The sequence below is a fragment of the Mauremys reevesii genome, linkage group 1 (genome assembly GCF_016161935.1).
Source record: "Mauremys reevesii isolate NIE-2019 linkage group 1, ASM1616193v1, whole genome shotgun sequence".
Taxonomy (NCBI): Eukaryota; Metazoa; Chordata; order Testudines; family Geoemydidae; genus Mauremys; species Mauremys reevesii.
In genome coordinates this window covers 53,790,910-53,804,580 of record NC_052623.1, presented here as the reverse complement: position 1 = coordinate 53,804,580, position 13,671 = coordinate 53,790,910, and the positions used below count along the sequence as shown (strand labels likewise).

At 46.6% G+C, this 13,671-nt stretch overlaps 1 protein-coding gene across 8 annotated transcripts in view; it reads left to right on the top strand.

Annotated features, from left to right (window-relative positions):
- STARD13 (StAR related lipid transfer domain containing 13) overlaps positions 1-13,671 on the top strand; it is a 480,039-nt gene that overhangs the window by 327,609 nt on the left and 138,759 nt on the right. The window contains exon 1 of one of the 8 annotated variants that reach the window (XM_039530708.1): positions 10,469-10,511. The exons of the other annotated variants lie outside the window; for them this stretch is intronic. The gene's annotated coding sequence lies outside the window, so the exon portion shown is untranslated. Of the gene's footprint in view, positions 1-10,468; positions 10,512-13,671 lie in introns of those variants that run through there. 8 annotated transcript variants of the gene reach the window in all.

Below are 13,671 nucleotides of genomic sequence, written 5' to 3'. Positions count from 1 at the left end.
ACAGCCTCGCGGTGGAGGCGGGACAGGGGCAGCATACAGGGATCTTTCCCGGGGACAGCCGCGAGGGGGTGGGACAGGGGCAGAGTTCATGCTTTCCAGATTGCTGGCAGCAGGAACTGGCCAATGCTAGGAGCATTGCTTTGACCGTGAAAGGAGGGCACTGCTATAAATTAAGTTTTAAGCAGCCAAAAGTCTACGGCTTACCATGTCTGCCTGCTACATGAATTCTGCTGTCCTGCCCCGCTTGTCTGATCTCCACTGCAAGACCCCAGGCACTGAATGCAAAGGCCGAAAATTCGAACTTGTCCTGAGTGCGCATGAGATAGGTGCTGTGAATGGTCTTGTTCACAGAGACAGACTAGACTATGTTCATTGTTCGCAAAAATGTATCTTTGTAAGGAATTCACTCCCTTTTTCCCATCACACAGCTGCGACTGTCTCCCGACCTACCTCGGCATCCCCCTCACAGAGGCTGGCGCAGATTAGGTGGCGAAAGAAAAGGACACGGGACGAGATGTTCTCTGAACTTATGGGCTGCTCCCGAGCCGAGGCGGCCCAGCAGACCCAGTGGAGGGAGAACATGTCGCAGTACCAGCGCTCACACAGCGAACGGAAGGACAGGTGGCGGCAGGAAGACCAGCAGGCGACTCAAACGCTGCTTGGACTAATGAGGGAGCAAACGGACACGCTCCGGCGCCTTGTGGATGTTCTGCAGGACCGGAGGCAGGAGGACAGAGCCCCACTGCAGTCTATCTCTAACCGCCCTCCCCCGCCACAAAGTCCCATAACCCCCTCACCCAAAGTACAAAGAAGGAGGGGCAGCAGGGGCCGTGAAAACTGTCACTCCACCCCTGCAGAGTGCTCAAGTACAAGAAGGCTCTTATTCCCAAAATTTTGATAAGTCCTTTCCTTCCTGCCTCACCCAAGCCCCCGTCCCAGTTTCATCCCCTAACTGTCTAGTTGATAATAAAAAATACTTTTCTGTTAATTACTGTTTCCGTCATGTTCTTTTAGAGGAGACTGTGTTTGAAGGGGGCATTCCTTGAGTTTAGAAGCGGTCTTTACATCACTACACACCCTACCCACCACAGTCTGTGTCCCAGTTTCAACCCTTTACCGCGAAATCAGTAATAAAGAAAACGGTGTTAATTAACAAAGTTCCATGTATTTTATTTTTAAACGTGTGTTGGAAGTGGGGGAACAAACTTAATAGTCACAGGTTACCCTGCTCACTGAGGAACCTAGCTTTCAAAGCCTCCCGGATGCACAGCGCTTCCCGCCGGGCTCTTCTAATCGCACGGCTGTCTGGATGGGCGTAATCAGCAGCCAGGCTATTTGCCTCAACCTCCCATCCCGCCATAAAGGTCTCCCCCTTGCTCTCACAGAGATTGTGGAGCACACAGCAAGCTGCAATAACAATGGGGATATTGGTTTCGCTGAGATCTGAGCGAGTCAGTAAGCTTCTCCATCTCCCCTTGAGACGTCCAAAAGCACACTCCACCACCATTCTGCACTTGCTCAGCCGGTAGTTGAAGAGTTCTGTCACTGTCCCATGCGCCCGCCTGTATAGGGTTTGAGCCAGGTTAGCGGGTAGTAGGCTGGGTCCCCAGGATCACTATAGCATCATCATCATCATCCCAGTTATTTTTTTTTCCCGGGAAGAAAAAAAGACAGAGAGTTCTGAAAAAAAACACACATGAACCTTGCCGGCGCTCTCCGGTTGATGTTGGTAAAAACGCTGGGTCCTGTCACCACAGTTGCTTGCAGCACCAAAAAAAAGCCCTCGGGTAATATACTGGCTGGCTGGGTGGGTGGTCCCGGGTCAGGGATGGATGTGAGTTCCATCTCCCACCCCCAGTTTGGGAATCCCATCATCATCCGAATCTATGATGGATGATGACCTGATTTGAGGTCACTACCCTTGGGAGGAGGAGCAGCTCAACGTTGCATGGCTACTTGCATCTAACAACCCCCCCACGGTAGCCACGCCAGCCTGGTTGTGTACTGACCGGTAGCTGTCTGGCGTTGCAAGTTTCCAGAGGGCTAAGGCCACTCGCTTCTGCACAGTCAGGGCTGCTCGCATCCGGGTGTCCTTGCGCTTCAGGGCAGGGGACAGCAACTCACACAGTTCAAGGAAAGTTCCCTTACGCATCCTAAAGTTTCGCAGCCACTGTGATTCATCCCAGACCTGCAGCACTATGCAGTCCCACCAGTCCGTGCTTGTTTCCCGGGCCCAGAATCGCCATTCCACAGCATGAACATGACCCATTGCCACCATGATGTCCATGGCGCGGGGTCCCGTGCTTTGTGAGAGGTCTGTGCCACTCTCAGACTTCATGTCCTCACCGCGCTGCCGGAGCCTCCTCGCCCGATTTCTCAGCATCTGACTGTGAAAAAGGTGGACGATAAGGTGCAAGGAGTTGACAACGGCCATAAGTGCAGCGATGATCGCAGCGGGCTCCATGCTCGCAGTGCTGTGGCGTCCGCGCTGTCACTCACCAGAAAAGTGCGCGAACTGATTGCCCGCTGGCGCTTTCAGGGAGGGAGGGAGGGAGGGACGGTTGAATGACGACAGTTACCCAAAACCACCCTCGACATATTTTTCCCCCAGCAGAATTCCAATGGGCAGCGGGGACTGCGGGAACTGTGGGATAGCTGCCCACAGTGCACCGCTTCCAATGTTGACGCTTGCCCCGTTAGTGTGCTTACTGTCCTTAGTGTGGATACACACATTCGACTTTGTAATATCGGTTCCACAAATTCGATTTAAGTAGAATCGAACTACTCTGGTAGTGTAGACATACCCCTAGAGAGTGAGAAGGAGGGAGGAAAAGCCCCGGGGTCCGGATCATCAAGATAAGAGAAAAGGAAGAGGGTGGCACCATAAAGAGCAAATGAAAAACAAGAAAGCAATGGAAAAAGACACATGGGAAAAGAGACCAAAAAAAAGGGAATACGCATAAGAGAAGACTAAGGCAACAATTCTGGGGAAGGAAGTATGGCACTGTGGATGGGTGCCCATGTGCCACACCACTGCAGAAGGATCAGGCACTCCATCAGAAAATAGGGAACTGCTGAATTAGACATTGTTTATAACCTAAACATCTGACCATTATTCTTTTGCCATTAGCAATGGGGAGTCACACTTAAACTGCTACTACCTAGCCAACAATACAAATAGGTCTCATAGTTTAAATAAAGACAAGTACACGCAGGTCTACCATGATGCTTGGAGAGTACACAAATAATAAAGTGAGCCTGGATGTTTGTTTTTCTATGAAAACAGGAAAGTTTGGAGATAAAAATATGCATCTAATTATTGCTGGCTACTCTTCATTTCACATGCTTCTGCCACAGTTCCTGTCTTTGGGACAAAAATTAACACAAACACCAAATACCTAGAAATAATTATTGATTTTTTTTCTAGAGAACACTTAAAATACTGTAGCACACTGCTTATTTGTGACCAGTATAGTTGGTTTGCATGAATTACCCTGACCAGATAAATAATTTTTACTGTTTGCCCCTGTTGCTTTTCATAACTTGAGTCATTCAATAAAAACCCCACTGAAATATTGGCTAAGATAAAAGGATTCCATTGTAATTTTGTGCCTCTAGAAATACTTATTAAAGCCTGATTAACTTTGGATGTTTCTTACCATATATACAACTAGAAGTACTTCCCACTCGCTAGCAGAAATGGTAATTTACCAAAGTAGAAATGCAGTAATAACAATGCTTTGCACTTACAAAGTACAGTGCTTTATATTTTGAAAGCCCTGTGCAACTTGGAAGGCCTGATTTTCCAGAGGTGCTGGGCACCCACAACTCCCCTTGAAGTCAATGGGAGCAATAGATGCTCTGCACCTCTGAAAATAATGTCCTTACAAATTTATTTTCACAGTAGCCATATTAGATAGTTACTGTATTACCCCACTTTAAAGAGAGGTTAAGAGACTTGACCAAGGAGATATGATAATTGACCATGAAAGTGAGAATTTGAACTCAGGACATCCTAGTTCTCTGCCCAGTCCAGTAGACCACATTGCTATTCTAGAATAGATAACTGACCAAAAAGAATAAGAGAGAATAGAACATAACCTGCTTATACAATGCCTGTCATTTATACGGTATCTTGCAACTCTTTACGAAGTAATTAGTTACGGTAATGCAATAACAGTGTGACAAATGTGGCAGCTGTTATACACTTAGTAATAGCCTACATTCATACATTAGAACAGGGGTGGCCAACCTGTGGGTCCGGAGCCACATGCAGCTCTTCAGAAGTTAATATGTGGCTCCTTGTATAGGCACCGACTCCAGGGCTGCAGCTACAGGTGATAACTTTCTAATGTGCCAGGGGGTGCTCACTGCTCAACCCCTGGCTCTGCCACAGGCCCTGCTCCCCACTCCACCCCTTCCTGTATCCTCCCCTGAGCCTGCAGTGCCCTCGCTTCTTCCCCCTCTCCCCGCCCCCCCAAGCCTCCTGCATGCCATGAAGCAGCTGATCGGGGGGTGTGGGGAGGGAGGGGGAGGTGCTGATCGGCAGAGGTGCTGGTGGGTGGGAGGCACTGGGAGCAGGGTGTGGGAGCTGATGGGGGGCTGCTGACGTATTACTGTGGCTCTTTGGCAATGTACATTGGTAAATTCTGGCTCCTTCTCAGGATCAGGTTGGCCACCCCTGCATTAAAACCTGGTTGATTGAGACAGGCCTGAAGGACCCTGGGACTTTGGTATTTTTTGTACTTGGTACTTTGGTGTTTTGGGAGCTCTGGGTACTTATGGTATTTTTTTTTAAAGTTCCATAACAGCTGGGGCTTTCACCTGAACAGAAACCAGAGATGAGTTGAAAGGAGCTCAGTTAAACATCTCATCTGAAGCAGCATCTGTAAAATGCAGCTCCCTGTTGCACTGATTGCAGTATTAGCAATGGCTTAGCGTTGAAGGACCAGCCCATTTAGGCAGTTTAAGTCAGTGCAAATCTATTTAAGTCAATGTAGTATTGCCACTTTACACCAGCTGAGGAGCTGACCCAAGTGTTGGTGTGGGAGAGGAACTCATGACTGTTTAGAGAAGAGACCACCATGCTACCCAAGGATCTATGCTCAGTGGCTCTGATTTTTCCACTACACTGCACTTTGCATAGATATAAATAGCCACCAAAGGTGCTGTGTATAGAAAAATAAGGCTATTGTATTTATCTTACCCATCTCACACATTGCTGTATCCATTTTTCATAAAACAGAATTCATTTAAATGGAGGACTTAAAAGATTTGTGTTTAAAACTGACTAAATTAAATTACAAACACAGCAAGATTATTCATGTAACAAATTTCAAACTTCTGCTCTGTTTTCTTGTACAAAAATCCAATCCAGTCATCTCGTTTTCACTGTTGAGCCATTCTCTGATCACCAGTTCAGCATGTTTATCTTGCCTTGATGCATTTGTAATACATTGGTGACTGAAAAAATACAGTTCATTAGTGTTAGAAAACAGTCTTTTGTAAGGCAAAGTCCATCATTCTTATCAACGGTTCCCTAGAAACTGGCATTGCTAAAGGATTAGATGGTTCATTCTGAAATGCAGATCATATCTTTTTATTAAGAATTTCTTCATGGATATTGAAGCTGTAAAGTTGACATTTCAAGACAGATCACTGGAAGTGAAACATATTGTGGTCTGGCAGAGGAAAGCCAAATTCTCTTTGGCTTTCTTCTTAAAGAAATACATTAGAAGGTATGGGGTGCCATATGCCAATAACTTAACAATGTAGAGGCTTTTATAATACATGGGGGAAAAATAAGTTTATGCCTCTTGTTTTAATTGCTTACCTCTCTAATAATCTGATTTTTTTTCTCCTGTCAGTTTGCTTTACGTCCTTGCCTTATCACACCCTCCCACAAGAAAAAATAACACTGATTTTGGCCTTATATTTTACATCTGTCTATAGAGATAACTTTCTGTGATTGCCATTTTCCACATTGGAGATATTTATTCCCGTCCTTATCACTCTACATTTATGCTACCTCTTCCAAATCTCCTTACAAAGTATGCTAACAAATTGTTTTGTAGTTGTCTGAAATAGAATTGTGAATGCATAAGATCACTGATCTAGGAATAAAATGCTGTTTAGACATAAGCATCACATAGGAAGCATTATTTTCATTGAACCGGATATGTGTTGTTTGAGTGGTTTATACAACACCTATATTTTAATTGGTTGTTCAGAGATCTTGTATAAATCCCTTGTATGCCTCCTCCTTTCCATTCTCCTGCCCCCACCCCATACCCGGGAGAGGGAAATGTACCTTAAAGATGTCTAAATTTTTTTTAAAATGCCATGGGTTTTTTTCTGTCACAAGTTTATCAGAGCTATTAAAAATTGTAATTTATTAACAGAAAGGGCACTGTGCTACAAAAGCACAAATCAGACAGGCATGGTTGCAGGCGCAGTACCATAAATGCTAGTCCAGAATCAGTGCTGTTTTGCAACCAGGTCATTATGCAGGCTTGCATGTAGCTGGAGAATGAGGTGGGTGATGCAAGTCAGGAAAAGATGCTTCCCAAAGAGGAATGGCCCAGAGGATTCAGGGGGCCTGGGGCAAAGCAGTTTCAGAGGCCCCTTCCATAAAAAAAAAAGTTGCAATACTATAGAATACTATATTCTCGTGGGGGCCCCTACAGGGCCCAAGGCAAATTGTCCCACTTACCCCCCCGGGGAGCCCCAGGAAAAATAAACATTTAAAAACCTTCCGCATCTCGGCACAAACCCAGTTTTGAGAAAACTTCTTTTCAAGTCACCTTCACAAGGTATCACTGGTTCTCAGCATCAGCTAGTGCTAAAAGGCACTAAAGCTCATTAAAAAGGTTGGACAAATATTTTCCGTCAAAAATTTTTTTGGATCGAAAACTAGAGGTTTTTAAAAAGCAGAAAAAAATCACGGACAATGTCTGCTTTCCTTCAAATTTTGTTGTTTTTTTTAATTGAAAAGCTGAAATTAGTCTGCCAAAACCTGAACATGGTTTGGGGTTTCAGAAGTGTGTGGCCAAATATTTGCTGCTTGCTGTGTTTGTTTAAAGAAACAATAAAAAAATCTGCTTAAAAAAAATCCCAAACTTTTGAACTACCTCAGCTTGTGACCAAATGCCTGAGCCCATCCAGTCAGAGATTTTTCCAGGTTTCTGATACTCTTCTGGCTTCCTTGACTCATATCTGTCGCTTTAATTTGGGTTCATTTAGCTTAGAACATAAGAATCGTCATACTGGGTCAGACCAAACGTCCATCCAGCCCAGTATCCTGTCTACCGACAGTGGCCAATGCCAAGTGCCCCAGAGGGAGTGAACCTAACAGGTAATGATCAAATGATCTCTCTCCTGCCATCCATCTCCACCTTCTGACAAACCGAGGCTAGGGACACCATTCCTTACCTATCCTGGCTAATAGCCATTAATGGACTTAACCTCCATGAATGTATCTGTTTCCTAGAGACGGGCTCCACAGGGTCCCTCACAAACTGGAGACGTTACTGTGGGTTTGTCTTTAGTATAGCTTATGTACATACTCCACGAACTGAGCATTTGAGCTTGTTCCAGAATCTCAGATGAGCCTATGTTGTGAAAACTGAAATGCTCAAAATAGCACATGCATATGAATGGACACAGAGTGCTAAAATTAAATTAACCCAGGGGTTCTCAAACTGGGGGTAGGGATCCCTCAAGGGGTCACAAGGTTATTACTGGGGGTTGTGAGCTGTCAGCCTTCACCTCAAACCCCACTTTGCCTCCAGCATTTATAATAGTGTTAAATATATTTTAAAAGTGTTTTTAATTTATGGGGGGGTCACACTCAGAGGTTTGCTATGTGAAAGGGGTCACCAGTACAAAAGTTTGAGAACCACTGAATTAACCCCCTAGAGCCTCATGGAATGCAGGGGAGGGGGTCTCCCTTGGTAGGGTTGGGAAAGAGGTAGGTGGTGTAGGATATTGCTCTTCTCATGTGATCCCTCCCCCATGGAAAAGATAACAGCTTGGTTCTTTGTGTTAAATAGCTGTCTGCATTAAGCCTCAAATTGCTGAATGAGCTGTAGGGTAGGGAAGGCTGTGCCTCCCAAACAGCCTGGCCCTGCCCCCTATCTGACCCCCATCTACTTCCTGCCCCCCGACTGCGCCCCTCAGAATCCCCCACCCATCCTGCTCCTTGTCCCCTCACCGCCCTCCCTAAGGCCCCCTCCCCAACCACCACCCTGGGACCTGACCCCCACCAGCCCCCATCCTCTGACTGCCCCGACCCTATCCACCCCCCCACGAGTCCTGACAGACCCCAGAATGCCCACGATCCAACTGCCCCTTCCCGTCTCCTGACTGCCCCCAGAACCTCTGCCCCTCCCTGGCCCCAGGACTCCCTGCCCCTTATCCAACCCCCCCCCCCGGCCCCCTGCCATGCTGCTTACCCCCACCTCTCCCAGAGCCTCAGCGAGCCGTGTCCAGGAGGGCCCCTGGACAGCACTGCAGCGGCATGGCTCCAGTGGGGCCTAAGTTCCCGCCGGTTGCCCCGGAGCTTGCAGCCCCGCCCCCTTACCATGCGGCTCCAAGTGGGGAGGAGCTCAGGCCCCGCCCAAGCCCCGCCGCTTTAGCTCTGTCCTGGGCCGTTCCTGGACATGGCGCGCTGAGGCGCCGGGGGAAAGCTGGGCCAGGGCCGGAGAATTCTCAGGGGGGCCCCTGTGGGGCCCAGGGCCTGGGGCAAATTGCCCTACTTGCCCCCCCCTCCCCCCCGGGCAGCCCTGTGAATGGCAAACTCCTCCTGCTTGTGAATCAGGTGCTACCAATTCTGAAGTCCCTGGGCCTGAGAACAGCCTGTCATGATGGAGGTGCTCACATAGGATGGATGTGGTATTGAAACAGATAGGGCAGACTGCAGGACAGCATTGTCCAGCTACAGGCCCATGATTGTAGTGCTTCAAGGCACAACCCCAATAAAGCAAGACTGTCAGTGAAGGGATACCTCTGCACAGATGATACCGCTCAGCTGTGCAAACCCAAGACACAAACAATGCATGTCCTGAGTGGAAAGCCATCACAATAGTTTTCCTCTGTGCATCAGGGAGTTGCTCTATGAAAGAAACTGCCTGTTGTAACCTTGCTACCTATGTAACCATAGCAAAACTGCAACAAGAAAACATTAGTTGCTGGAGTGTCTGTTAGTCCCCAAAAGGGATTCTGCCACCAAAGTGCACTGCTTTGCAGCCCTAGTTACTCTCTGCAAAAGTAATTTGTCTACTCTTGCTGCTGTCAAGTACAACATGGGGTGTAATGCTGCAGGAACCAGAACACTCCCCGCTCCATCTACACCTCTCCCTCTCTGTTCCTCTGCAGCCACTGGAGCCTGCTTCTCCCTGTGGGCTGCAGAGGGGGCTGCACAACTGGTGCTGAGTGTGGATTAGCATTTACTCAGGGCCGGTGCAAGGATATTTTGCACCCTAGGCGAAACTTCCACCTTGTGCCCCCCCGCCCCTCCATCCGGAGCATCGCTTATTATAAACTTTCAAAAACGAATACTGCATAATGTGGCGTTCATTAGAATTAATACACATTCAGCTTGAAAATGTATAAATATGTAGACTAAATAATGAAATTAAATGAACATAAATGAATAACCTGACATGGTTATTGGGGCTAGCTGGCTTCGGGTGGGGGATGCGGCAGGGGCTAGCTGGAGACAGGGTGTGGGGCTGGCTGGCTTGGGGCAGGGCAGGGGATGCGGAGCTGGTTGGAGATGGGGTGTGGGGTTGGCTGGAGACGGGGTGTGGGGCTGGCTTTGGGCAGGGGGGTGCGGCAGGGACTGGCTGAAGACAGGTGGTATGGGGCTGGCTGTGGGCAGGGCAGGGCTGTGGGGCTGGCTGGAGACATGGGTGTGGGGCTGGCTGCGGGCAGGGCAGGGGGAGTGGGGCTGGCTGCAGGCAGGGGGGTGCGGCAGGGGTTGGCTGGAGACAGGGGGTGTGGGGCTGGCTGGAGACAGGGGGTGCGGGGCTGGCTGTGGGCAGGGCAGGGGGTGTGGGGCTGGCTGCGGGCAGGGCAGAGGGAGTGGGGCTGGCTGCAGGCAGGGTGGCGGGTACCAGGGCCGTCCCTAGATATTCTGGGGCCCTACGCAGCCCCCAGGCGGGCGGGGGGGTGCCCCAGGTCTCTGGGAGGGGCGGGGGGGCAGGGCTGGCTTTGAGGGCAGGGGGGCACCACCCCCCAGCACTCACCGGCAGCGCGGCTGGGGCCAGGTCTCTGCACTTCCCCCTGCCAGTGAGCACAGGCCTGGCCCTGCTGCAGAGCTCAGGGGAATGGGGGCGGGGCTGAGCAGAGGCAGGGGCCCTGGGGCATAGCCAGAGCAGCAGGGAGCAGCGCAGCGCCCCCTGTGGCTGGAGGAGGAATGACATCACTTCCCGGCCGGCCAGAGCTGATCAAAGTTGCAGCGCCCCCTCGCACAGCGGCAGGAAGAGGGTTACATGTTTATTCAGCGCCAGGTAAGCATTCCAGACATTTTGGGCACTGCTTTTTGGCGCCCTCAAATCTTGGCGCCCTAGGCGGCTACCTAGTGGTTGCACCGGCCCTGCATTTACTCCATGCAAAATTGGCTGTGAGGAGATCTGTCGCTGCCACAGATTGCTGTGCATCTTGGTTCAGAGCTGAACCCTAAATGTTGTCTTGATGGTCTCTTCACATTCTGAATCAAAGTTACTAGGTGTCCGTTAAAAACTCACTCTGTTATATTAGTGAATATCACTGCATTGAATATTCACTCTCCCAGTGCTGTCCTTGTTAAAAATTCAACTTCATATTTCAGTTGTAATAGGGTGACCAGACAGCAAGTATGAAAAATTGGGACAGGGGTGGGGGGCGGGGTAATAGGAGCCTATATAAGAAAAATCCCCAAATATCAGGACTGTCCCTATAAAATCGGGACATCTGGTCACTCTAATTGTAAACATGATCAAGTTTCCATAGTAATTGTTAATACAAGAGACACTGTGTACAAACCACTCCTTGGAAGAATTGTGGACTAGATGTCTTTAATATGATTCTCTACAAGTTTTGCTTGAAAATCAGAGCAGGTTTTCTTTCTTTCTTTCTTTTTAACTCATTAGAAAGGCGTTTTAGCTCAGACAAGTGACAACTTTCTCCTGGTTCTCAAGTGAAGCATGAAGAAAAGCCAAGGCATAGTGATCTGAAACACAGATGAAGTGTTTATTCAAGAGGAATAGTCTTTAAAAAAAACAGTGAATGTGCAGAAGTGGGATCTGCTTTGAAACTTGTATTCAGTTTACATGGCTGTCTGGTCTATAAGTTTAGAGTCAGATTGTGATACCATTATTCATGTTGGCTAGCATTTTACCAACCCAGTGTTCCATTCACTGCAAAGGATATACTTGCTGAGTTACATACAACTCAATGTGAGCAAGGGCATCACAATCCAACCTTCAATGGTTCAGTTTAAAGCATTTGTATTATAATAGCGCCTGGGGGGCCCAGCCGCACTGTATTAGACACTATACACACTTATTGCAAAATATGGTCCCTGCCTTAAAAAGCTTACAATGTAAGGCCCTCATCCTTAATTTTATGCACTGTGTGTAGTTCCACTGAAGCCAAAAGGGGCTACTCACAGTGCGTAAAGTTAAGCACATGTGTAAGTCTTTGCAGGATCTGGGCCTAAGCATAAGATTAGAGACAGTCATGGATTCCAAGGCCAGAAGGGACCATTGTAATCATCTATTCCAGGGCTCGGCAACCTTTCAGAAGTGATGTGCTGAGTCTTCATTTATTCTCTCTAATTTAAGGTTTCACGTGCCAGTAATACATTTTAATGTTTTTAGAAGATCTCTTTCTATAAGTCTATAATATATAACTAAACTATTGTTGTATGTAAAGTAAATAAGGTTTTTAAAATGTTTAAGAAGCTTCATTTAAAATTAAATTAAAATGGAGAGCCCCCAGACCAAGGGCCAGGACCCGGGCAGTGTGAGTGCCACTGAAAATCAGCTCGCATTCCGCCTTCGGCACACGTGCCATAGGTTGCCTACCCCTGATCTATTCAGACCTCCTGTACAGCACACACCAGAAGTTCCCCAAAATCATTCTTGGAGCATTCCAAGTCAGTAGGTGGATACAACCAACACATAGGAGGAGCCCAGGATGACAATGAAATGAGTGTCATCAGCAAGTAAAAGCAGTCTGTTTCCTATAGCAGGGCTTATGATATGTACATATAATGTGTCCTTCTTAGTTAATTTTTACCTTTGCTGAAGTATTTAGCAATCAGGTAGGAAATACGTTTCTTGTGTAAGAAACTGTACTGAATGGTTGTGTGAATGAATAGTAAATTTAGACAGTCAAATAACCTTAACTCCACCTTGTAGTGATACCATGAGGGAGATAATATGAAAACAATCTAATGTGTCTTTAAAAATCAAACCACAGGCACTGAAGTATCGTAATCATAATTGTACAGTTATTGCGTAGTGTCACAACAGGGCAGAGTTAAGGCTGGTTAAATGTCTTAACTGGGCATTTTTTACTTCAGCATGTTTGGATTTCTTTTAAATGTAACTTTAACTCTGACTTACCAAGGTTTCTAATATGATGATTGAGTTTGTAACAGTTACACCATTAACGATATGTACTCTTAACCATAACACCATCTTATTACATTCTTTCCCCACCCTGCAAATTAATGTCTGTACTAAGTAAATCTGTACTCCTCTCTTTAATAAATAGCCCCAGAGACTGCAATGAAGATCAGCACCCCATTGTGCTACATACTGTACATATTTAGCTGAACAGGCAGTCCTATGCCCAAAGAGTTGTCTATAAACATACAGCCTTTCCACTAACCATGTGTTAATCAGCAGGGCCTTTGATTCTGTGTAGTCAACATAATGCGATTGCAAAAGCTGTATGTGCCAGTCATCCCATAGCAGGGGCAGCTATGAATGACCTGCTTTTCCATTGTTTTTCACTTGTGTGAGTATCCATTACGTAGCTAATCAGAGTTAAACTAGCATCATTTTTACTTAGCTGTCAAATGGTTACGCTCTAGTTGAAGTCACTCATTTATCATGGAAACTAGATGCTAAAGGTTATTGTTGCTGTGTCATTTTTAATTATGGCAGAACAGTTTTTTAATAAATGGTGACAGAAGTAAACAGAAATCGGAGGAGAAAACAAAGGATTGAATTAGACCAACCACGTTGTTTAATATCCCACAAATTATTTGGGTGTTAGCTTTCTACAAGCTTTCACTCTTCAGATGCTGCCGAAAGATTCATTATGAAATCCTCATTTCCAAGTCCTTGGTAGTATATCCTATCTTTGCCATCTTATTAATATTCACAGGATGAAAGAAATATCTAATATAACTATAAATAACTACCTAGCCAAAGTCCATTTGAGGAAAGAGACAAAAGTATTGATTTACATTATATGATTTTTGCTGATCATTCATCCTATCTTTCCAGTAACCACAATTAAATTGACGGTCCCCTTCCCTATCTTTGATATATAAATAATCATATACCATGTATTGACTTTTTAAATTGTGAATGAATATTTGATATCCCAGCTTCCACAGTACTACAGTAGTTTTCAAGGAAAGAAAAGGAAAGAATCTTTTACCACTAAATCATT